We start from the raw sequence: 24489 nt of genomic DNA on the forward strand, positions 1-24489 counted from the left end.
ACATGGCTACAATTGCTAAGGACAGACAGACTGAAGACTAGCATGAGAGGAAGAGAAACATACTGCTGACAATGCAGTAAGTATGCGGGCAAAGTGCAGTGAGGGGGAGAACAGAGCAGAAGGGAGAGAGGGGGCAAGAAAGATGAGGACCAGTTTGGGACAGCACAGCAGAGAAAGTGGGTGGGATGAGAAAGTGGGGAGGAGCAACAGATAGGGAAGGGGTGGGGCAGAGCAGGGGGCAGATACTCTATTCTAGCATTATTTTATTTGTAATGGTGTCATTTTGTGTAATAACAATTAAATTAATTCTATATTCATTACAAATATTGTTATTGGCAAATGTAGGGAGTACAAATAATGCAAAAGGTCTGCAAGGGGTTACCCAACCTAGTTCCTAAAGGCAGCCTATATACTTACAAATGAGTGATGTCACTAACGATTGCCCTTGAATTCAACAGCAGCTCCTCGGCAGTCCCGGACTCACGATATAGTGTATACACATAAGACAGATATTTAAGATCTTGCAGAATATCTGAGGAGTGGTGACATCCAGGAGCATGCTGTCGTTGACAATAACAGGGAAGATCTGAAGATACGACAAACGATCCACGGAACCACGCATCAGATCGTTATCGTTTGGGAAAAATGCACAATTTGCACGATTTCAAACAATTTATAATTCCAATGCATCGAAATCGTGCAATCGTACCTAAAATCGTTCCAATGTATGGCCAGCTTAACAGTCCAGGTTTTAGTGATATCAATGCTTGAGAACAGGTGACTTAATTAGTACCTGTTATTTTGATTTAATCATCTGTGCTGAAGCCTGGATATCACTAAAACCTGGACCAAGATTGAGCATGCCTGGGTTACCCAGTCGGAAAATGATTGAGAACCACTATGATACAGGGTCAACAAAAAACCCCTTCCGGGCTCGGTGGTGATCTTCACTCGCCACAGGTTCTATTCTCCCTCTATGTGTGTCGTGGACACCCATAGAGAGGGAATCAACTAGGACGCCGGTATTCCAGTGGCGGTATAGTACTCCCGTCGGGATTGAGACAGGTGGGATCCCGACGGGCGGTATATTAACTGCATACCAAGTATACAACAAACAACAGTGACAGACATCTATATATACTGCTACATGGGTAGCTGTAACTGCAACTAAACACACTAAGGCTGGGTACACACTTGGCGATGCGCACCCGATATATCGCCTGATCCGGCGGATCGGACAGTACTGTATATCGTTCACATCGTCCACTGTGTAGTCACTATATCGCTAACGATGCGTGGGTCATTAACATGTACAATATCTTCAGTTTTTCACCTTGAAATCTAAAGATATTGTACAAGACTGCATGCACCTGGATGTGGGTGCATACCGTCACTGACGAGAAGCAAACTAGATCGTTCAATGTGTATGAACGATATTGTCTGAGAGGGGGGGTGGGATCTTGTGCAATGTCATATCTGATGTGACATCGGCAAGTGTGTACACAGCTTAAATCATTTCTTCATTTCAGGTATAAATACAGAAATATTAATGGCAGCATGGGTTACAGTGTATAGTAACATGCAGTTTTCAGAACGGTACTTCCGTTTCCATAAGACATCTTTTGATTGGTCTGAAACATACGGGGCAAAGGCTGGCATTTTGCTTCGTTTCTGTTTCTTTAATGTGAATGCAGAAACAGAAAGCAGGCTGCACATTACACAAGGGTTTTATTTTCTTGAACTTGTTGCTCAACTACAAATGTTTTTTTTTTCTTTTTTCTTTTTTTTTTATCAGAGGCACCAATAATAAGAATTTACTTACCGATAATTCTATTTCTCGGAGTCCGTAGTGGATGCTGGGGTTCCTGAAAGGACCATGGGGAATAGCGGCTCCGCAGGAGACAGGGCACAAAAAGTAAAGCTTTAGGATCAGGTGGTGTGCACTGGCTCCTCCCCCTATGACCCTCCTCCAAGCCTCAGTTAGGATACTGTGCCCGGACGAGCGTACACAATAAGGAAGGATTTTGAATCCCGGGTAAGACTCATACCAGCCACACCAATCACACTGTACAACCTGTGATCTGAACCCAGTTAACAGTATGATAACAGCGGAGCCTCTGAAAAGATGGCTCACAACAATAATAACCCGATTTTTGTAACTATGTACAAGTATTGCAGATAATCCGCACTTGGGATGGGCGCCCAGCATCCACTACGGACTCCGAGAAATAGAATTATCGGTAAGTAAATTCTTATTTTCTCTATCGTCCTAGTGGATGCTGGGGTTCCTGAAAGGACCATGGGGATAATACCAAAGCTCCCAAACGGGCGGGAGAGTGCGGATGACTCTGCAGCACCGAATGAGAGAACTCCAGGTCCTCCTTAGCCAGGGTATCAAATTTGTAGGATTTTACCAACGTGTTTGCCCCTGACTAAATAGCCGCTCGGCAAAGTTGTAAAGCCGAGACCCCTCGGGCAGCCGCCCAAGATAAGCCCACCTTCCTTGTGGAATGGGCATTTACATATTTTGGCTGTGGCAGGCCTGCCACAGAATGTGCAAGCTGAATTGTATTACACATCCAACTAGCAATAGTCTGCTTAGAAGCAAGAGCACCCAGTTTGTTGGGTGCATACAGGATAACAGCAAGTCAGTTTTCCTGACTCCAGCCGTCCTGGAACCTATATTTACAGGGCCCTGACAACATCTAGCAACCTGGAGTCCTCCAAGTCCCTAGTAGGCGCAAGGCACCAAAATAAGCTGGTTCAGGTGAAACACTGACACCACCTTAGGGAGAGAACTGGGGACGAGTCCGCAGCTCTGCCCTGTCCAAATGGACAACCAGATATGGGCTTTTTTGAGAAAAAAAACCACCAATTTGACACTCGCCTGGTCCAGGCCAGGGCCAAGAGCATGGTCACTTTTCATGTGAGATGCTTCAAATCCACAGATTTGACTGGTTTTAAACCAATGTGATTTGAGGAATCCCAGAACTACGTTGAGATCCCACAGTGCCACTGGAGGCACAAAAGGGGGTTGTATATGCAATACTCCCTTGACAAACTTCTGGACTTCAGGAACTGAAGCCACTTCTTTCTGGAAGAAAATCGACAGGGCCGAAATTTGAACCTTAATGGACCCCAATTTGAGGCCCATAGACACTCCTGTTTGCAGGAAATGCAGGAATCGACCGAGTTGAAATTTCTTCGTGGGGCCTTTCTGGCCTCACACCACGCAACATATTTTTGCCACATGTGGTGATAATGTTGTGCGGTCACCTCCTTTCTGGCTTTGACCAGGGTAGGAATGACCTCTTCCGGAATGCCTTTTTCCCTTAGGATCCGGCGTTCCACCGCCATGCCGTCAAACGCAGCTGCGGTAAGTCTTGGAACAGACATGGTACTTGCTGAAACAAGTCCCTTCTTAGCGGCAGAGGCCATAAGTCCTCTGTGAGCATCTCTTGAAGTTCCGGGTACCAAGTCCTTCTTGGCCAATCCGGAGCCATGAGTATAGTTCTTACTCCTCTACGTCTTATAAGTCTCAGTACCTTAGGTATGAGAAGCAGAGGATGGAACACATACACCGACTGGTACATCCATGGTGTTACCAGAACGTCCACAGCTATTGCCTGAGGGTCTCTTAACCTGGCGCAATACCTGTCCCGTTTTTTGTTCAGACGGGACGCCATCATGTCCACCTTTGGTATTTCCCAACGGTTTACAATCATGTGGAAAACTTCCCGATGAAGTTTCCACTCTGCCGGGTGGAGGTCGTGCCTGCTGAGGAAGTCTGCTTCCCAGTTTCCATTCCCGGAATGAAACACTGCTGACAGTGCTATCACATGATTTTCCGCCCAGCGAAAAGTCCTTGCAGTTTTTGCCATTGCCCTCCTGCTTCTTGTGCTGCCCTGTCTATTTACGTGGGCGACTGCCGTGATGTTTTTCCCACTGGATCAATACCGGCTGACCTTGAAGCAGAGGTCTTGCTAAGCTTAGAGTATTATAAATTTACCCTTAGCTCCAGTATATTTATGTGGAGAAAAGTCTCCAGACTTGATCACACTCCCTGGAAATTTTTTCCTTGTGTGACTGCTCCCCAGCCTCTCGGGCTGGCCTCCGTGGTCACCAGCATCCAATCCTGAATGCCGAATCTGCGGCCCTCTAGAAGATGAGCACTCTGTAACCACCACAGGAGAGACACCCTTGTCCTTGGATATAGGGTTATCCGCTGATGCATCTGAAGATGCGATCCGGACCATTTGTCCAGCAGATCCCACTGAAAAATTCTTGCGTGAAATCTGCCGAATGGAATTGCTTCGTAGGAAGTCACCATCTTTACCAGGACCCTTGTGCAATGATGCACTGATTTTAGGAGGTTCCTGACTAGCTCGGATAACTCCCTGGCTTTCTCTTCCGGGAGAAACACCTTTTTCTGGACTGTGTCCAGAATCATCCCTAGGCACAGCAGACTTGTCGTCGGGATCAGCTGCGATTTTGGAATATTTAGAATCCACCCGTGCTGTTGTAGCAGTATCCGAGATAGTGCTACTCCGACCTCCAACTGTTCCCTGGACTTTGCCCTTATCAGGAGATCGTCCAAGTAAGGGATAATTAAGACGCCTTTTCTTCGAAGAAGAATCATCATTTCGGCCATTACCTTGGTAAAGACCCGGGGTGCCGTGGACAATCCAAACGGCAGCGTCTGAAACTGATAGTGACAGTTCTGTACCACGAACCTGAGGTACCCTTAGTGAGAAGGGCAAATTTTGGACATGGAGGTAAGCATCCCTGATGTCTCGGGACACTATATAGTCCCCTTCTTCCTGGTTCGTTATCACTGCTCTGAGTGACTCCATCTTGATTTGAACCTTTGTAAGTGTTCAAATTTTTTTAGATTTAGAATAGGTCTCACCTAGCCTTCTGGCTTCAGTACCACAATATAATGTGGAATAATACCCCTTTTCTTGTTGTAGGAGGGGTAATTTGATTATCACCTGCTGGGAATACAGCTTGTGAATTGTTTCCCATACTGCCTCCTTGTCGGAGGGAGACCTTGGTAAACCAGACTTCAGGAGCCTGCGAAGGGGAAACGTCTCGACATTCCAATCTGTACCCCTGGGATACTACATGTAGGATCCAGGGGTCCTGTACGGTCCCAGCGTCATGCTGAGAGCTTGGCAGAAGCGGTGGAACGCTTCTGTTCCTGGGAATGGGCTGCCTGCTGCAGTCTTCTTCCCTTTCCTCTATCCCTGGGCAGATATGACTCTTATAGGGACGAAAGGACTGAGGCTGAAAAGACGGTGTCTTTTTCTGCAGAGATGTGACTTAGGGTAAAAACGGTGGATTTTCCAGCAGTTGCCGTGGCCACCAGGTCCGATGGAACCGACCCCAAATAACTCCTCTTCCTTTATACGGCAATACACCTTTGTGCCGTTTGGAATCTGCATCACCTGACCACTGTCGTGTCCATAAACATCTTCTGGCAGATATGGACATCGCACTTACTCTTGATGCCAGAGTGCAAATATCCCTCTGTGCATCTCGCATATATAGAAAATGCATCCTTTAAATGCTCTATAGTCAATAAAATACTGTCCCTGTCAAGGGTATCAATATTTTTAGTCAGGGAATCCGACCAAGCCACCCCAGCTCTGCACATCCAGGCTGAGGCGATCGCTGGTCGCAGTATAACACCAGTATGTGTGTATATACTTTTTTTTTTTTTATATATTCTTTATTTTGGTTTTACAGAAAAAATTAGGACATTTTCAAGAGTACAACAAGTCGTACAGTGTAGAAATACATGGGTTAAAGTAACTGTAAAATATAAAACATCCAACATCTACACACTAAACAAGACAGGGGTTAGAGGGGGGAATGGGAATAGAAACAGGGGGGGAAATGGGCAAGCTAATCAGTCTTTATTAAATATTAGCGCGGGTTCCACGTAGCGAGGTGTGATACACAGATAAACGGCATCATGTTGAGTCTAGTGGGATCTGGTCTTTGTAGGTAGAGGTAGACTTAAACTCTATCCAAGAGAACCACGTGGCTACATAATCGGCACGTGAGTCAAGGACAGAGTGAAAAATATCCTCCATCGATCTATAGAATTCTATCCGCTGAAACCATTCCCATATTTGAGGGGGGGCCCGGGACTTCCAATGGACTGGCACTACAGCTCTCGCTGCGTTATTGAGATGTTTGAGAAGGGAATGTTTATATTTTGCCAGTGGGATTGTAGTGTGGGAGAGCAACCAGAAGTCGATTCCAGTAGGCGCCTGAAACCCCAAGATCTTGGAGGATATTTGAATTATTTGGTTCCAAAAGGTGGTGATCAGGGGACAGTCCCACCATATATGAAGAAGGGAGCCACATTCTTTCCCACACCTCCAGCACAAGGGGGATACTGAGGGATAAAACTTATGAAGAAGGGAAGGGCAGCGATACCACCTGGTAAGAAGTTTATACTGTGTTTCAATAACTTCTAAGCTAGTAGAACAACGGGACATAGCTTCACAGTGCTTCTGCCAGTTGATGTGTATACCTCTAGGTATGAGATCTGCATCCCATTTCGCGCAGAAAGCCGGGTTACCGGTGTAGCGACCATGCAGTAATATCTTATAGATACCTGATATAACATGTGAGGGTTCAGAGGATTGGGTGCACATTGCTTCAAAAGGGGTAAGACTACCAGTCAGTGTAGTAGCTGTCCTATGAGATAAAATAAAATGGCGAGTTTGGAGATAGAACCAGAAGTCAGTCGCAGGAATATCAGTTCCCTCTCTAATGTCATTGAAAGCTTTAATCTTCCCTCCAGAGAGCAAATGTGTTATTCTAGTCAAACCTGCCCTGTTCCACCTAGTGGGCACACCCCCACCCATGCCTGGTCCAAACAGTGGGTTGTCAAGGAGTGGGAGAAGCAGAGAAGTTGATGAGGAAAGACCCATTTTGAATCTCAGTGTTCTCCATAGAGCCAAGGTGGGCCCAACCGTCAGGTGCGAAGAGCGGCCAATGGATCCAAGCCAGGGTACTGCCTGTAAATGCAAACCTGAAGAGCGTTTCTCCAAGTCAACCCACCGCTTAGAGCCGGCATCAGGCCGTGACCAATCCAGGACCCTATTCAAAATTGTAGCCTGATAGTATGCCGTAATCATGGGCAGCTGCTGGCCCCCTTGAGATTTCCTTAAGAATAGGTAGCAGTGTTTAAACCTGGGTTTTCTGCCGTTCCAAACAAAGTGGCTGATTGCTTTGTGCGCATTTGCCAAAAACTGATGGGGGAGCTTTAAGGGAATAGTTTGGAAAAGATAAAGTAGTCGTGGTAAGATATTCATTTTTACAATGTTCATACGGCCTAGCCAGGAGAACTTCTGTTGGAGCCACTGTGACATTTCCTTACGCAGTTTTTGCAATAAAGGAATATGGTTCAGAGTGACAGTGGTCGAGAGGGAGGAGGGGATCAGAATACCTAGGTATTTAATATGTGAGGGGTGCCAGGCAAATGGGAATGATGTTTTTAGAGACGAGACTAAGTCTGTGGCGAGAGAGATACTAAGAGCCGTTGATTTAGCATAATTAATCTTGAAATTGGATAATGCTCCAAAGCGTGTAAATTCCTTCATAAGTCCAGACAGGGAAACAGCAGGGTTTGTAACTATCGCTAAAAGGTCGTCCGCAAATAATGCAAGTTTATGTTCGTTTCCGCCCACCCTCAGGCCAGTGATATCCGGATTTTGTCTAATTGCTCTTGCCAGAGCTTCCATACAGATAACATATATCAATGGTGACAGCGGGCATCCCTGTCTAGTCCCATTAGAGATGACTATCGGGTCAGATAGTATTCCGTTTACCCGCACTTGTGCTGAGGGTGTTCGATATAGCGCCAATATTTTTTGCAGGAACACCTCTCCCAGGCCCAACCGACGCAGCGCGACCTCCATAAAGACCCAGTCAATGCGGTCAAAGGCTTTCTCAGCGTCTATGGAGAGAAGCATCATGGGGACCTTAGCGGTGTTCGCATGGGCAATCAAGTCAATCACTCGTATGGTGTTGTCCCTCGCTTCTCTACCACGTACGAAACCAACCTGATCCGGGTGCACTACTGTTGGAAGCAGCTGACACAGGCGATTCGCCAAGAGCTTAGCATATAATTTAAGGTCAACGTTAAGGAGGGAGATTGGCCTGTAATTAGATGGTAATGAAGGATCTTTTCCGTCTTTAGGGATGACCGTGACATGGGCCTCCAGGGACTGGTTTGAGAAGGGGATCTGTGGAGAGACCGCGTTACATGCCCGGAGCAGGAGGGGGAGAAGTTTATCTTGGAATGCTTTGTAATAGGATATGGGAAAGCCGTCAGGACCTGGGCTCTTTCCAGACGGGGAGGATTTCAGAGCGGACAGCAATTCGTCGGATGTAAAAGGGATGTCAAGGGCCTCAGTTATAGCAGGGGAGAGGGACGGGAATTTAATCTCTTCTAGATAATCCTCTATTGCCTTCCCATGTACCGACTGCTCACACTGGGAGCGCTGAGAGGTCAGATTATAGAGTTTCGTATAGTACGTATGGAAAATCCCAGCCATCTTGTCGTCAGAAGCATGGGGGACACCAGAGGAGTCCTTAATCTCTCTGATATAAGTTAGGGATCTTTGGGCACGAAGGGCGCGGGCAAGAAGTTTCCCAGGTTTATTACCCCATCTGTGGAACTTGTGTCGACAGCAGCGAAATGCCCTACGAGTGCCTTCGTCTAGCAAGCCATTAAGAGAAGATCGAGCGTCTTGCAATTCTGCTAACACGTCTGAAGTTAGCGTGGATTTATGAATGGACTCCAGCCGTTTAATTTTAGTAAGTAGGGCTTCTCGACATTCGTTTTTTTGTTTTTTAAGGAAGGAGCCCAGTTGGATACACTTGCCCCTAATCACACATTTATGGGCTTCCCACAGCGTCACTGGGGAGACTTCATTAGTCATGTTAAGAGCTATATAGTCCTCAATGGCACTGTCCAGTTGGGCTCGGCAGTCTGGGTCTCTAAGGAAATGCTCGTTGAAGCGCCAGCGCCATTGACGTGGGGGGGGACAGCGCCAGGACAGGGTAACAGTTATTGGGGCATGGTCAGATCCGACTATTTGACCAATTGTGGCATCTACTAGAAAATCGAGGGAGTTATGGTCAATAAAGATATAGTCAATACGGGTATAGGAATTATGTGGGTGGGAATAAAACGTGTAGTCTCTATCTTTGGGGTGGAGCAGGCGCCAGGTGTCCATTAACTGAAAATCATGCAAAATTGACTTGAAGCGTCTAACATCAGTCTTAGAGGATCTAAGTGCTCCAGTTGAAGTATCTAGAAGAGGCTCCAATGCCCAATTAAGATCGCCTCCTATCACTAATACCCCTGTCAAAGATTGTTCTATCAACTCCAAGGCCTCCCTCATAAAGCGAATCTGACCCTGATTAGGAAGATAAAGGTTAACAAATGTAAAAATTTGTTCAGCAATGGTAGCCTTCACCATCAGGCCCCTCCCATCTCCAATAGGGATTTCTAACACATCCTGTAATCTAATATGTTTGGCAAACAGGATTGCAACTCCCTTGGCCTTAGCCCCAGAGAAATCATTATAATATCCCTGCGGGAAATGACGAGAGTGTAGCTTCGGAGAGGCTCCTTTTTTAAAGTGCGTCTCCTGAAGGAACACCACGTCCGCTTTGTCGGTGTGTAGAGAGTGTAGGAGCCGGGACCTCTTCTCAGGGATATTGAGGCCTTTCACATTAAACGATACCAGCTTTAAGGTAGCCATATTGGTCTGATGGTCGTGGGTACCAGCATTGCTGGTTCGCTGTGATACCCATGTAGTCTTACGAAAAGAGCAGCCGCCCAGAACACCTTATCTAAATAAGGGGAGGGGGGTAGGAAAACACAAGAGGGAGGGAGGGAGGGGGGTAACAGAGACTTAAAGAGATAAAGACAACTGCTGCTGTCAATGCAACAGCAATACTCTGCATCATTAGTCATGGGAAACCAGAAAAGGCCCATGATCTACGAATGTATAGCAGAGCAAGGGGGGGATCTGGGGGGAACCGGGACACACCATCATAGGTAGCATTGTGATATAAACAGTACTGTTCAATGCTAATCAGTGGATATAATAGTTCTAGTAAGGGAAAGACTAGATCGGTAAATTGTAAGAACCCAGTAGGGCAGTAGGTCTATGGGGGCAAGACAACGAAACAGGAATCGGTAGTCCAGTATAAAAATGGTAACCTAGAAACCAGGAAACAAACACATAAGCCAGGGTATTATAATGTGGTAGGGGGTATCAATACGTAGGCATCTATGAGTGGTAATCGCGTGTTTGAGTAACCGTCAGAGTAGACTATTCAACCTGTATCGAAAGAACAGCGTAAAAGAGAAAACAATATATCACTATTCAATAAACATATCTACTAGTCACGCGTCTTTATGGATCTTAGCCGGAACTCTTGTCCGGTCCTGTCATCTCATGTCATCTGTGGTATTCGCAGCATCAGGCACAGGTGGGGGCTCTCCGGATGTGTCATTCCGCCGACGCCTCCGAGTATTACGGACTTTTTGCCATCGCTCCCTTTGGGGTGGAGGAGCCAGTGAAAGTTCAGACGGGTCTAGCCAATTAGGGAGGGTCGGGGCCGGGATATCTAGAGCTAAGCAGAAGTCCTTGACGCCATCATACTCCTGCAGAACATAAAGGGAACCTTTATAGGTCACTTGGATAGATATTGGGAAACCCCAGCGGAATTTGATGTTACGGCTTTTAAGTTCATCTGTGATGGGGCGAAGTATACGCCTCTGCTGTAAGGTAGACCACGAGATGTCCGGGAAGATTTGTATCCTCTGGCCCTGGAAAATAATGTCCGGTGCTCGTCTAGCTGCTCTGAGGATCTCCTCTTTCTCTTGAAAGTAGTGGAGTCTGCAGATAACGTCTCGGGGTCGTTCCGTCGGCGCTCCTCTAGGACGTAAAGCCCGATGTGCTCTGTCAAACACTATCTGGTATTCCGAGTCCATCTCCAAAAGTTCATTGAATATTTTGGTTAGGGCAGACTCAAGGTTTTGGGGTGCTACGTCCTCAGACAAACCTCGTATTCTTAGGTTATTCCGGCGACCTCTGTTATCTACGTCATCGAGTCGTCGACCCATGGCTACCAGAGAAGACGACTGCCGAGAGATAAGATCGTGAAGGTCTGAAATTTTTGTATCCGTCTTCTCAGCGCAATCTTCCAGTGTTGCTACTCTATCTGCGACTTGCGTGATGTCCGACTGCAAGGATGAGAGACGGGTCTGGATAGAATCCTGTATTCGTTGTTCCATGGATTGAAGGTCCTGCCGGGTGGGCAGGGACCGCAATGTGGAGAGAATCGTAGATAAGTCTGAGGATTCCACCACGGGAGAAGATGGCAGAGGGAGAGCAGATTTCTCCCCAGCCGTCTTGTCTGCCATAGCTCTGGAGGGCAAGGAGGACGAGGAAGGAGTGGTGGAAGTAGGAACAGGTGTCGGCGGTCGAAATAGCGTCTGAAAGGCCTTGGTTCGGGATGAGTTGGCTAAGGCAGATGACCTTTTTTTGGTAGACCGTCTGCCCGGCATGAGGCACGATGCTAGGCGTGATCGGAGGAGGTTATCGTCGAGCTGGGCATCCACGTACAGGTGCGGGTGTCATTACGCGCGTTCCCCCCAGCGTGGCTTGATCAGATCATTGTAGTTTAAAGTCCAGGTACCATAGAGCGAAGGGTTAAGTATCGTAGTTGGAGAGTGTCGGCATATCGTTCATCCATCTTGATGCTTTCCTAGCCTCTCTGCCAAAAAAGTGAGGTAGTATAAGAGAATCTGGGGAAAGGGGTGCAGTTTCAAGATTCGCCACAAGAGGGAGCTCCAATCCCAGCAGCAGTATAGAGAGGTGAGGCTGACTGCCTGCTTCTCAGCTAGTAGGAGTGCTGGGCAGTTTTTAATATGCAGATACAGGGGGGCCCATAAGACTGGGGTGTTGTCCCCACATATAATTAGTCTCCTGACTATTTTGGTTTGCAGCGGGGTATTCTAGATGCAGCCCAGGACGTATAGGGGGCTGAGTGGGCATGCAGCCCATAGCTAATATGGCGGCGTCGGCTTCACTTATGGGGCCTCCGGGACTGTGTTTTCTAATGTGTCCCTGGAGTGGCCCGTAGCATTGGTGGCAGTGTAAGATATTCCCCAAGCAGCCAGGACCAGGAGGCTGAGCGGGCGGCTGTGTCCAGCGCACCTACTCTCGCGGTCGCGCCAGTTCCTGTGCTCCGCCGTCACCCGGCGCCGATCCCCAGGGCCCCGTTCCAGGCCGCACAGCGGGGCAGAGGGTCCCCCGTCGGGCTCGTCAGGCAGAGGACGTGCCACGGAGGTAAGGCAGGGACGGGGGAGCACTCAGGCGTATCGCTCTGTGCGGGAGGGAGGATGGGGGACACTGACCCGGTATAGTAATGGCCGCCAGGCCTCCGTCAGCTCCGTCCCGAGCGGTGAGTCCTCCAAGCCGTGCAGAGGCGAGCAGCCAGCAGCAGGGAGGTTTCTTCTGGCCGCGGTCAGCGGCGGCGTGTATAAGGGAGCTCCGGGGGGAGTCAGCAGCCCGAACTGTGGGTCCCGGTGTCACGTCTGGAATGAGAGGGAAATTGAGGTCCCGGCTTCTGTGTTCCCCGCAGGCCGCAACCCGCAGGAGCAGTGAAAACTGCTCCCCGATTCCGCGGCACCCCAGGGGGGGACAGCAGGGAGGACAGCAGGGGCAAAGCAAGTACTGGGGCAGTTGGAAGAGGGCAGGAAAGGAATATATATGTAATATATAGTTGTTGGTCCCAGGAGCACTCTCAGAGCACAACTGTCTCCTTCAGCAGCCAAGCCACGCCCCGTGTATATACTTTTTATGATATTTTCCAGCCTCCTGTCAGCTGGCTCCTTGAGGACGGCCCTATCTATAGACGGTACCGCCACTTGTTTTGATAAGCGTGTGAGCGCCTTATCCACCCTAAGGGGTGTTTCCCAACGCGCCCTAACTTCTGGCGGGAAAGGGTATACCGCCCATAATTTTCTATCGGGGGGAACCCACGCATCATCACACACTTCATTTAATTTATCTGATTCAGGAAAAACTACGGTAGTTTTTTCACATCCCACATAATACCCTCTTTTGTGGTACTTGTAGTATCAGAAATATGTAACACCTCCTTCATTGCCCTTAACGTGTGGCCCTAATAAGGAATACGTTTGTTTATTCACCGTCGACACTGGATTCAGTGTCCGTGTCTGTGTCTGTGTCGACCGACTAAAGTAAACGGGCGTTTTAAAACCCCTGACGGTGTTTCTGAGACGTCTGGACCGGTACTAATTGTTTGTCGGCCGTCTCATGTCGTCAACCGACCTTGCAGCGTGTTTACATTATCACGTAATTCCCTAAATAAGCCATCCATTCCGGTGTCGACTCCCTAGAGAGTGACATCACCATTACAGGCAATTGCTCCGCCTCCTCACCAACATCGTCCTCATACATGTCGACACACACGTACCGACACACAGCACACACACACAGGGAATGCTCTGATAGAGGACAGGACCCACTAGCCCTTTGGAGAGACAGAGGGAGAGTTTGCCAGCACACACCAAAAACGCTATAATTATATAGGGACAACCTTATATAAGTGTTTTCCCTTATAGCATCTTTTATATATTTCTAACGCCAAATTAGTGCCCCCCCTCTCTGTTTTAACCCTGTTTCTGTAGTGCAGTGCAGGGGAGAGCCTGGGAGCCTTCCCTCCAGCCTTTCTGTGAGGGAAAATGGCGCTGTGTGCTGAGGAGATAGGCCCCGCCCCTTTTTCGGCGGGCTCGTCTCCCGCTCTTTAATGGATTCTGGCAGGGGTTAAATATCTCCATATAGCCCCCGGAGGCTATATGTGAGGTATTTTTAGCCAAAAAAGGTTTTCATTTGCCTCCCAGGGCGCCCCCCTCCCAGCGCCCTGCACCCTCAGTGACTGCCGTGTGAAGTGTGCTGAGAGGAAATGGCGCACAGCTGCAGTGCTGTGCGCTACCTTAAGAAGACTGAGGAGTCTTCTGCCGCCGATTCTGGACCTCTTCTCGTTTCAGCATCTGCAAGGGGGCCGGCGGCGAGGCTCCGGTGACCATCCAGGCTGTACCTGAGATCGTCCCTCTGGAGCTAATGTCCAGTAGCCAAAGAAGCCAATCCATCCTGCACGCAGGTGAGTTCACTTCTTCTCCCCTAAGTCCCTCGTTGCAGTGATCCTGTTGCCAGCAGGACTCACTGTAAAATAAAAAACCTAAGCTAAACTTTTCTAAGCAGCTCTTTAGGAGAGCCACCTAGATTGCACCCTTCTCGGCCGGGCACAAAAATCTAACTGAGGCTTGGAGGAGGGTCATAGGGGGAGGAGCCAGTGCACACCACCTGATCCTAAAGCTTTACTTTTTGTGCCCTGTCTCCTGCGGAGCCGCTATTCCCCATGGTCCTTTCAGGAACCCCAGCATCCACTAGGACGATAGAGAAAACAAACTAAATTGCATGCTGCACCCATCAACCTACGGCAGCAGATTCACTGTTGCCTAGGCATCATAAAACTATACAAGATGTCGGCTTTTTTAGCAGTCATTTAATTCATGGTCACAAATCGACTGTGAATCTTGAGTCTATAACTCATTTAAAAAAAACTATTAATAATAAAATTTAAAAAAAGGATGGACAAATTCTAAGTGCTTATAGCATTAGAGAACATTCGCATCTTAGCCCATATACCAGTCAATTTTAGAGTCACTAAAAATACAGCTTTTTATGGTCAATACAGACTTGAAGAAATATAGATGGAAGACAAATGGTTCAAATCCTGACATTGAAAATCCCGATATCGGATGGGGTTAAGTATTTTGACCCTCCCCTATAAACTACCCTAACACTCCAGGGGTGGCAGCTAGAGCTAACCCTAAACTCCCCCCCCCCCTTCCCCCGCCCGGGCCCTAAGCCTAAGGTAAATCCTGATAATTGCCCTCCGGATGTCGGCTGTTGGTTTTCCAGCGCCGGTCTCTTGAGTAGTGTCAGGACCCTGGCGTTGGTCACATGATCACCTGCACCCCAACTTCCAGGATGCTAAACGCATCTCCTCAAGTTTTAGGACTCGTTTACAAACATGCATTGAGTAAATGGGTAAACCAATAGAAAATAGCACTTGAGGTTTTTGTTTTTTTAATATCCCCTAAAAGCTCATCTGTTTACTGAAGACTACCACACCACCTCCGAACTCTGCAAGCATTCCACTCCACTGCTCAGCTCCTTCTCTCTATCCCCCTATGTCCTTTTAGAATGTAAGCTCTTGCAAGCAGGACCCTCTCTCTTCAAGTCTTGTTATGTAATTATGCATTCTACTGTTAGTAATTATGTATCTATGTCAATTATTTTACTGTCTGTATCTGTCTATAATAAGGGGGGTACACACTAGGCGATTTCAGCCTTAAAAATTAACGATAACATAAATGTCATTATCATTTATTTTTAGTCTGAAATCATCCAGTGTGTATTGGGGCAATATTAGTGACCTATGAACGATGCGCACTCCCACACGCAGTTCAGCGATCACCAATATTGAGGTGACATGTAGCTCAACCTGTCAATGTTGTGCTGAGCTGCATGTACGGGAATGCCGGCGGTGACGTCACTGAACAACGTAACGTTTAGTGTGTACACACTATATCATTGAACACTATAGTGTTCAACTATATAGTCGTCCATCGCCGGCAATCCCGAATCGTGTAGTGTGTACCCGCCTTTACTCACATAAATCAGTTTGTGCAGCTCTGCTACACGTGTTCACATACTTGCAGAGCTAAAATACACTCCTCCTGTAGGCAGCGACTATATGATCGCAGCAGTGCAAAAATCGCTGCCTAGTATCAGGTCTGAATTACCCCATAGTGCATTAATGCAAATAAAGAAGATCATGATATTCTGGCTTTACAGTGGTAAAGCATTAGTTGGAATGAGCCAGAGAGAAACTATTTGTCCTATTTTTAGCGCGTCATTTAAGTATTAGCAGCTTAAAAACCAGCACACTACCAGCAAATTAGTGGAACAACGCCTTAAATAATAAGAATTTACTCACCGGTAATTCTATTTCTCGTAGTCCGTAGTGGATGCTGGGACTCCGTAAGGACCATGGGGAATAGCGGCTCCGCAGGAGACTGGGCACAACTAAAAGAAAGCTTTTGGTCTAACTGGTGTGCACTGGCTCCTCCCTCTATGACCCTCCTCCAGACTTCAGTTAGGATACTGTGCCCGGAAGAGCTGGCACAATAAGGAAGGATTTTGAATCCCGGGTAAGACTCATACCAGCCACACCAATCACACCGTATAACTCGTGACACAATACCCAGTTAACAGTATGACAACAACTGAGCCTCTCAACAGATGGCTCAACAATAACCCTTTAGTTAAACAATAACTATATACAAGTATTGCAGACAATCCGCACTTGGGATGGGCGCTTAGCATCCACTACGGACTACGAGAAAGAGAATTACCGGTGAGTAAATTCTTATTTTCTCTGACGTCCTAAGTGGATGCTGGGACTCCGTAAGGACCATGGGGATTATACCAAAGCTCCCAAACGGGCGGGAGAGTGCGGATGACTCTGCAGCACCGAATGGGCAAACTCTAGGTCCTCCTCAGCCAGGGTGTCAAACTTGTAGAATTTAGCAAATGTGTTTGACCCCGACCAAGTAGCTGCTCGGCAAAGTTGTAGAGCCGAGACCCCTCGGGCAGGCTCCCAAGAAGAGCCCACCTTCCTCGTGGAATGGGCTTTCACTGATTTAGGATGCGGCAGTCCAGCCGCAGAATGTGCAAGCTGAATCGTACTACAGATCCAGCGAGCAATAGTCTGCTTTGAAGCAGGTGCACCCAACTTGTTGGGCGCATACAGGATAAAGAGCGAGTCAGTCTTTCTGACTCCAGCTGTCCTGGAAACATAAATTTTCAGGGCCCTGACTACGTCCAACAACTTGGAAGCCTCCAAGTCTTTAGTAGCCGCAGGCACCACGATAGGTTGGTTCAGATGAAAGGCTGATACCACCTTAGGGAGAAATTGGGGACGAGTCCTCAATTCTGCCCTATCCATATCGAAAATCAGATAAGGGCTTTTACATGACAAAGCCGCCAATTCTGATACACGCCTGGCCGAAGCCAAGGCCAACAACATGACCACTTTCCACGTGAGATATTTCAATTCCACGGTTTTAAGTGGCTCAAACCAATGTGACTTTAGGAAATCCAACACCACGTTGAGATCCCAAGGTGCCACTGGAGGCACAAAAGGGGGCTGAATATGCAGCACTCCTTTAACAAACGTCTGAACTTCAGGTAGTGAAGCCAGTTCTCTCTGGAAGAAAATCGATAGAGCCGAAATCTGGACCTTAATGGAACCCAATTTGAGGCCCATAGTCACCCCTGACTGTAGGAAGTGCAGAAAACGGCCAAGCTGAAATTCCTCCGTTGGGGCCTTCCTGGCCTCACACCACGCAACATATTTTCGCCAAATGCGGTGATAATGGTTTGCGGTCACTTCTTTCCTAGCTTTAACCAGCGTAGGAATGACTTCCTCCGGAATGCCCTTTTCCTTCAGGATCCGGTGTTCAACCGCCATGCCGTCAAACGCAGCCGCGGTAAGTCTTGGAACAGACAGGGCCCCTGCTGCAGCAGGTCCTATCTGAGCGGCAGAGGCCATGGGTCCTCGGAGATCATTTCTTGAAGTTCCGGGTACCAAGCTCTTCTTGGCCAATCCGGAACAATGAGTATAGTTCTTACTCCTCTTCTCCTTATTATCCTCAGTACCTTTGGTATGAGAGGAAGAGGAGGGAACACATAAACCGACCGGTACACCCACGGTGTCACTAGAGCGTCCACAGCTATCGCCTGAGGGTCTCTTGACCTGGCGCAATATCTTTCTAGCTTTTTGTTTAGGCGGGACGCCATCATGTCCACCTGTGGCCTTTCCCAACGGTTTACAATCAGTTGGAAGACTTCTGGATGAAGTCCCCACTCTCCCGGGTGGAGGTCGTGCCTGCTGAGGAAATCTGCTTCCCAGTTGTCCACTCCCGGAATAAACACTGCTGACAGTGCTAACACGTGATTTTCCGCCCATCGGAGAATCCTTGTGGCTTCTGCCATCGCCGTCCTGCTTCTCGTGCCGCCCTGTCGGTTTACATGGGCGACTGCCGTGATGTTGTCTGACTGGATCAGTACCGGCTGGTTTTGAAGCAGGGGTTTTGCCTGACTTAGGGCATTGAAAATGGCCCTCAGTTCCAGAATATTTATGTGTAGGGAAGTCTCCTGACTTGACCATAGTCCTTGGAAGTTTCTTCCCTGTGTGACTGCCCTCCAGCCTCGAAGGCTGGCATCCGTGGTCACCAGGACCCAGTCCTGTATGCCGAATCTGCGGCCCTCTTGAAGATGAGCACTTTGCAGCCACCACAGCAGAGACACCCTGGTCTTTGGAGACAGGGTTATCAGCCGATGCATCTGAAGATGCGATCCGGACCACTTGTCCAACAGGTCCCACTGAAAGGTTCTTGCATGGAACCTGCCGAATGGAATTGCTTCGTAGGAAGCCCTCATCTTTCCCAGGATCCGCGTGCAGTGATGCACCGACACCTGTTTTGGTTTTAGGAGGCCTCTGACTAGAGATGACAGCTCCTTGGCCTTCTCCTCCGGGAGAAACACTTTTTTCTGTTCTGTGTCCAGAACCATCCCCAGGAACAGTAGACGTGTCGTAGGGACCAGCTGTGACTTTGGAATATTTAGAATCCAGCCGTGCTGTTGTAGCACCTCCCGAGATAGTGCTACCCCGACCAACAACTGCTCCCTGGACCTCGCCTTTATCAGGAGATCGTCCAAGTACGGGATAATTAAAACTCCCTTCTTTCGAAGGAGTATCATCATTTCGGCCATTACCTTGGTAAAGACCCTCGGAGCCGTGGATAGACCAAATGGCAACGACTGGAATTGGTAATGACAATCCTGTACCACAAATCTGAGGTACTCCTGGTGAGGATGGTAAATGGGGACATGCAGGTAAGCATCCTTGATGTCCGGAGATACCATGTAATCCCCCTCGTCCAGGCTTGCAATAACCGCCCTGAGCGATTCCATCTTGAACTTGAATTTTTTTATATATGTGTTCAAGGATTTCAAATTTAAAATGGGTCTCACCGAACCGTCCGGTTTCGGTACCACAAACATTGTGGAATAGTAACCCCGTCCTTGTTGAAGTAGGGGCACCTTGACTATCACCTGCAGGGAATACTGTTATGATTCCAGTACTCCTGACCGGAGGAGATCTTATGACAATGGCCAGAGTACTGGAAGGGAATGCTGGTTACGGGAGCAGGAAAGACTAGTTGCCCCTGGCGCCCTAACTCTATTGTCTCACCCGTGCTATCGGAAATCCCTTGCGAGACTATGGTTTCTTGAGCCCCTGGCAGCCACGTTTGAAAGGCGGATTATGTCTGCCCAACTCCGGTGCCCCCCGGTCTTAGTGAGAGACAAAGGGAAATCCGAGGCAGGATGATGACAAGAGGACCTCTGACTACAACAGGCCAAGGGCAACAAGCTAACTAACCAAACTTGAAGTATGCGCGGAAAAACCGCCAGATAAAAGGACAACCAAAATCCACTAGTCCATTACTCCTACCCAGCACCGCTGGATACCAGAGTGGATCTGTGGGAGCGGAATCCTCCGCAAAAGCTCCGAAACACAAATAATAAATAATAAGTAATAAAGCGGCCAAGCCGCAACACACGGCTACGCCGCGACTCACGAACACCACTGGATGTTTAACGGTGCTCAGTCAGGACTCTAGGAACAGATGACGACTTCCGAGTGCAGGACAACTGAGGACAGGAACGACCGGATACAGCAGGACTGGAAACACTCTCAGCAAACAGATACAGCATGCAGGAAGCTATTACCGGCGTCTGTGTGAGGCACTGCAAGAGCATATAAACCGAAGCCCTCCAATCAACTGCTGCCAGTGCTGATTGCATGAATGCCGTGCAGCTGCCTTGCTGCACGGCCAGGAAACAGGTGCCCTTACTAATTTAAATGGACCCAGCAACGGGGAACGCGGTCCGCCAGTGGCGTCCCCGTTGCTAGGGTCCGTGCGGCTCCGTGCGCCCGGCGTCTAGCGTTGCCAGGGAGCCGGCGGCTGTACGCGCACGGCGTCCCTGGTTGCTAGGCGCCGGGCCGCACCGACGAGCGGACCCCGGCGCCTAACAGTACCCCCCCCTTGAGGAGGGGTCAAGGAACCCCTAAAGCCAGGTTTCCGAGGAAATTCACGAAAAAATGCCCTCTTGAGCCTCGGGGCATGGAGATCCATATCCAGGACCCAAGACCTTTCCTCTGGACCATAGCCTCTCCAGTGCACCAGAAAATAAAGCCGACCCCGGGACAATTTGGAATCGAGAACCTTCTCCACCAAGAACTCCTGTTGTCCCTGTACATCTACTGGTGATTTCCCCTGAGAGATCTTCCGAGGAAATCTACTGGAAGAAACGTATGGTTTCAACAGGGAGCAATGGAACGTATTTCCGATCCGGAGAGCTCTTGGTAAACGTAACCGGAAAGCAACTGGGTTGATTTTTTTAATAATATGAAATGGTCCAATAAATTTGGGGCCCAATCTAGCTGAGGTTTGTCGAAGTCTAATGTTACGAGTCGACAACCATATCCTGTCTCCCACCTTAAAAGTGCAAGGACGTCGGAGCCTGTCCGAAAATGTTTTCTCTCGAAATGCCGCTTTTCTGAGGGCAAGGTGCACTTTTTTCCAAATAACTCTGAGATGAGAGGTTAAGGTTAGCGAGGAAACAGAAGAATGTTGAAAAAAAGAATTAGCTCTGGGGTGAAAACCAAAAACTGAAAAGAATGGAGACACATTAGTGGAGGAATGACAAGAATTATTGTAAGCAAACTCCGCCAAAGGAAGAAACTCGGACCAATCATTCTGGAGTTTGGCTGAGTACAAACGCAAATACTGTTTTAATGATTGATTAACTCGCTCGGTCTGCCCGTTGGATTGGGGATGGTAACCGGATGTTAAAGACAATTTCATCTTTAATGAGGCACAAAAGGACTTCCAGAATTGTGCAATGAATTGTGGACCCCGATCAGAAACAATATCAGTGGGCAACCCATGAAGTCTGAAAACATGGCGGAGAAACAAAACAACCAATCCCTGGGCAGATGGCAGTCGGGGAAGAGCAATGAAATGAGCCATCTTGCTAAAACGGTCCACTACCACCCATATGACTCGGAATCCGGCTGACAGAGGGAGGTCTACCACAAAATCCATGGAAATATGAGACCATGGCCTGAGAGGAACATTTAAGGGCATAAGTTGCCCGATAGGCAAGGAACGGGGAACCTTATGCTGTGCACAGACCTGACAAGAAAAAACAAACTCCTTAATGTCTTTAGAAAGACCAGGCCACCATACTGAGCGGGAGACTAATTCCAAAGTCTTAGAGATCCCCGGATGCCCGGCAACTTTGCTATCATGAAATTCAGTCAAAACAGTAGCTCTCAAAAACTCAGGGACGTAAAGACGACCAGCAGGAGTATTTCCAGGAGCTTGATGTTGAAGCTGCTTTAACTGGGTAAATAAATCTTGTGTGAGGCCTGCCCAAATGACTGAAGACGGAAGTATGGGAGTAACAGGACTGTTATTATGAACTGGAAGAAAACTGCGTGACAGGGCATCCGCCTTGGTATTCTTGGAACCTGGCCTAAAGGTGATAATAAACTTGAAACGAGTAAAAAATAAAGCCCAACTAAGGATGGCTTGGAGCTTCTTAGGTTCCATGTAGAATCCCCGAGGGGAAATAATGTACCCTAAAAAGGATACCTCCGTGACATGAAACTCACACTTCTCCAGCTTGGCATATAGATGATTTTCACATAATTTTTGAAGAACCTGACGCACCTGGGTAACATGTTGTTCAATTGAGTCAGAATAGATCAGGATGTCGTCTAAGTAAACGACCACGAATCTTCCTAGAAAGTCACGGAGCACATCGTTAATGAGATCCTGGAAAACTGCCGGAGCGTTAGACAAGCCGAACGGCATCACCAGATACTCGTAGTGACCCGACTGAGTACTGAAAGCCGTCTTCCACTCATCTCCAGACTTGATTCGGATGAGGTTATATGCTCCCCTCAGGTCAATTTTAGAAAAAATCACAGCCGAACGCAGCTGATCAAAGAGGACAGAAATCAGCGGCAGAGGATAAGTATTTTTAACTGAGATCTTATTCAGGGCTCTAAAGTCAATGCAAGGTCTGAGTGATCCATCTTTTTTCTCCACAAAGAAGAAGCCTGCACTTAAAGGGGATTTAGATGGCCTGATAAATCCTTTCCCTAGACTCTCCTTAACATACTCATTCATGGCCGCAGTTTCTGGCCCGGATAAAGCATATAACCTTCCCTTTGGCAATGTGGCACCGGGAATTAGCTCAATAGCACAATCATAAGGCCGATGGGGAGGCAGAATGTCCGCATTGCCCTTGGAAAACACATCAACAAAGTCCTGGTATTCCATGGGAATGGGTTCGGGAATGGCAGCAGCTATTCTAACGGGAAACGTAATACATTCCTTATTACAGATGGTACCCCATTGTGAAATCTCCCCCGACTGCCAATCAATGGTGGGATTATGAAAGGCCAGCCAAGGGTGACCCAGAACCACTGGAACTGCTGGGCAATGGGTAAGGAAGAACTCGATCTTTTCGGAATGAAGAGCTCCTACCGTAAGTAGTACAGGAGGTGTACAGAGGGAAATAACCCCATTGGACAAGGGACTCCCATCTAAACCATGCATGGTGATACACCTACCCAAGGCTAACTGAGGAATACCTAAGGCCTTGGCCCAAGTTAAGTCCATAAAGTTCCCTGCAGCTCCACTGTCGACAAAAGCCGACACCGAAGAACTGAGGCTGCCAAAGGAAACTTTAGCTGGGACTAAAAGGGAGTTATTCGAGGAGATAAGCTGCAGACCAAAGTGAACCCCCTCACAATTCACTTGGTCGAGGCGTTTCCCGACTTGTTCGGACAATTACGGGCAAAATGTCCCTTACCCCCACAGTACAAACAAAGACCAGAGTTTTGCCTTCTGGCTCTTTCTTCTGGAGACAGTCGGGAGAGACCCATCTGCATGGGCTCCTCTACGTCCTCAGGAATGGAAAATACACATGGAGTAGTCCTGACTGGTGCTCCTTTTTCAGCCCTCCGCTCTCTGAGACGTCGATCAATCTTAATAGAAAGCTCCATGAGTTTATCGAGAGTCTCAGGAGCGGGATACTGAAGGAGACTGTCTTTTATAGACTCAGATAAGCCGAGGCGAAACTGACTGCGCAGGGCTGGGTCATTCCAGCCACAGTCGTTCGACCAACGGCGAAACTCTGTACAATAAACCTCTGCAGGATTTCTACCCTGTCTGAGAGCGCGTAACTGACTCTCAGCGGATGCCTCTCTATCAGGGTCATCATACAAAAGCCCTAAAGACCCCAAAAAAGCGTCGACTGACAACAATGTCGGATCCTCTGCTTTTAAACCAAATGCCCAGGTCTGAGGATCCCCCTGGAGCAAAGAAATAATGATTCCAACCCGCTGAGATTCAGTACCTGAGGAGATCGGTCTTAAACGAAAATAAAGTTTACAGGATTCTTTAAAATTAAAAAACTCCTTCCTATCACCAGAAAAACGGTCAGGCAAGTGCATTTTTGGTTCAGGGACTACCCTCGGGGAAGTTCGTAAAAGATCTTCCTGCGACTTCACCCGCAGGGAAAGATCCAGAACCATCTGAGTAAGTTCTTGAATCTGGCTGACTAGGAGCTGACCAGGATTTGGCCCTAAACCTGTGGGATTCATGAGGCCGATAACTCTTACAAAACTGAATAAGGAAAAAATCAAACCCTGTTTAATTTTAAGTTTGGCCGGTAATAATGTTATGATTCCAGTACTCCTGACCGGAGGAGATCTTATGACAATGGCCAGAGTACTGGAAGGGAATGCTGGTTACGGGAGCAGGAAAGACTAGTTGCCCCTGGCGCCCTAACTCTATTGTCTCACCCGTGCTATCGGAAATCCCTTGCGAGACTATGGTTTCTTGAGCCCCTGGCAGCCACGTTTGAAAGGCGGATTATGTCTGCCCAACTCCGGTGCCCCCCGGTCTTAGTGAGAGACAAAGGGAAATCCGAGGCAGGATGATGACAAGAGGACCTCTGACTACAACAGGCCAAGGGCAACAAGCTAACTAACCAAACTTGAAGTATGCGCGGAAAAACCGCCAGACAACCAAAATCCACTAGTCCATTACTCCTACCCAGCACCGCTGGATACCAGAGTGGATCTGTGGGAGCGGAATCCTCCGCAAAAGCTCCGAAACACAAATAATAAGTAATAAAGCGG

At 48.1% G+C, this 24489-nt stretch overlaps 1 protein-coding gene across 4 annotated transcripts in view; it reads right to left on the bottom strand.

Annotated features, from left to right (window-relative positions):
* Positions 1 to 24489, bottom strand: part of NR6A1 (nuclear receptor subfamily 6 group A member 1) — a 563603-nt gene that overhangs the window by 530792 nt on the left and 8322 nt on the right. The window lies entirely within an intron of this gene.

Source organism: Pseudophryne corroboree, chromosome 8, assembly GCF_028390025.1.
Source record: "Pseudophryne corroboree isolate aPseCor3 chromosome 8, aPseCor3.hap2, whole genome shotgun sequence".
NCBI classification, from domain to species: domain Eukaryota; kingdom Metazoa; phylum Chordata; class Amphibia; order Anura; family Myobatrachidae; genus Pseudophryne; species Pseudophryne corroboree.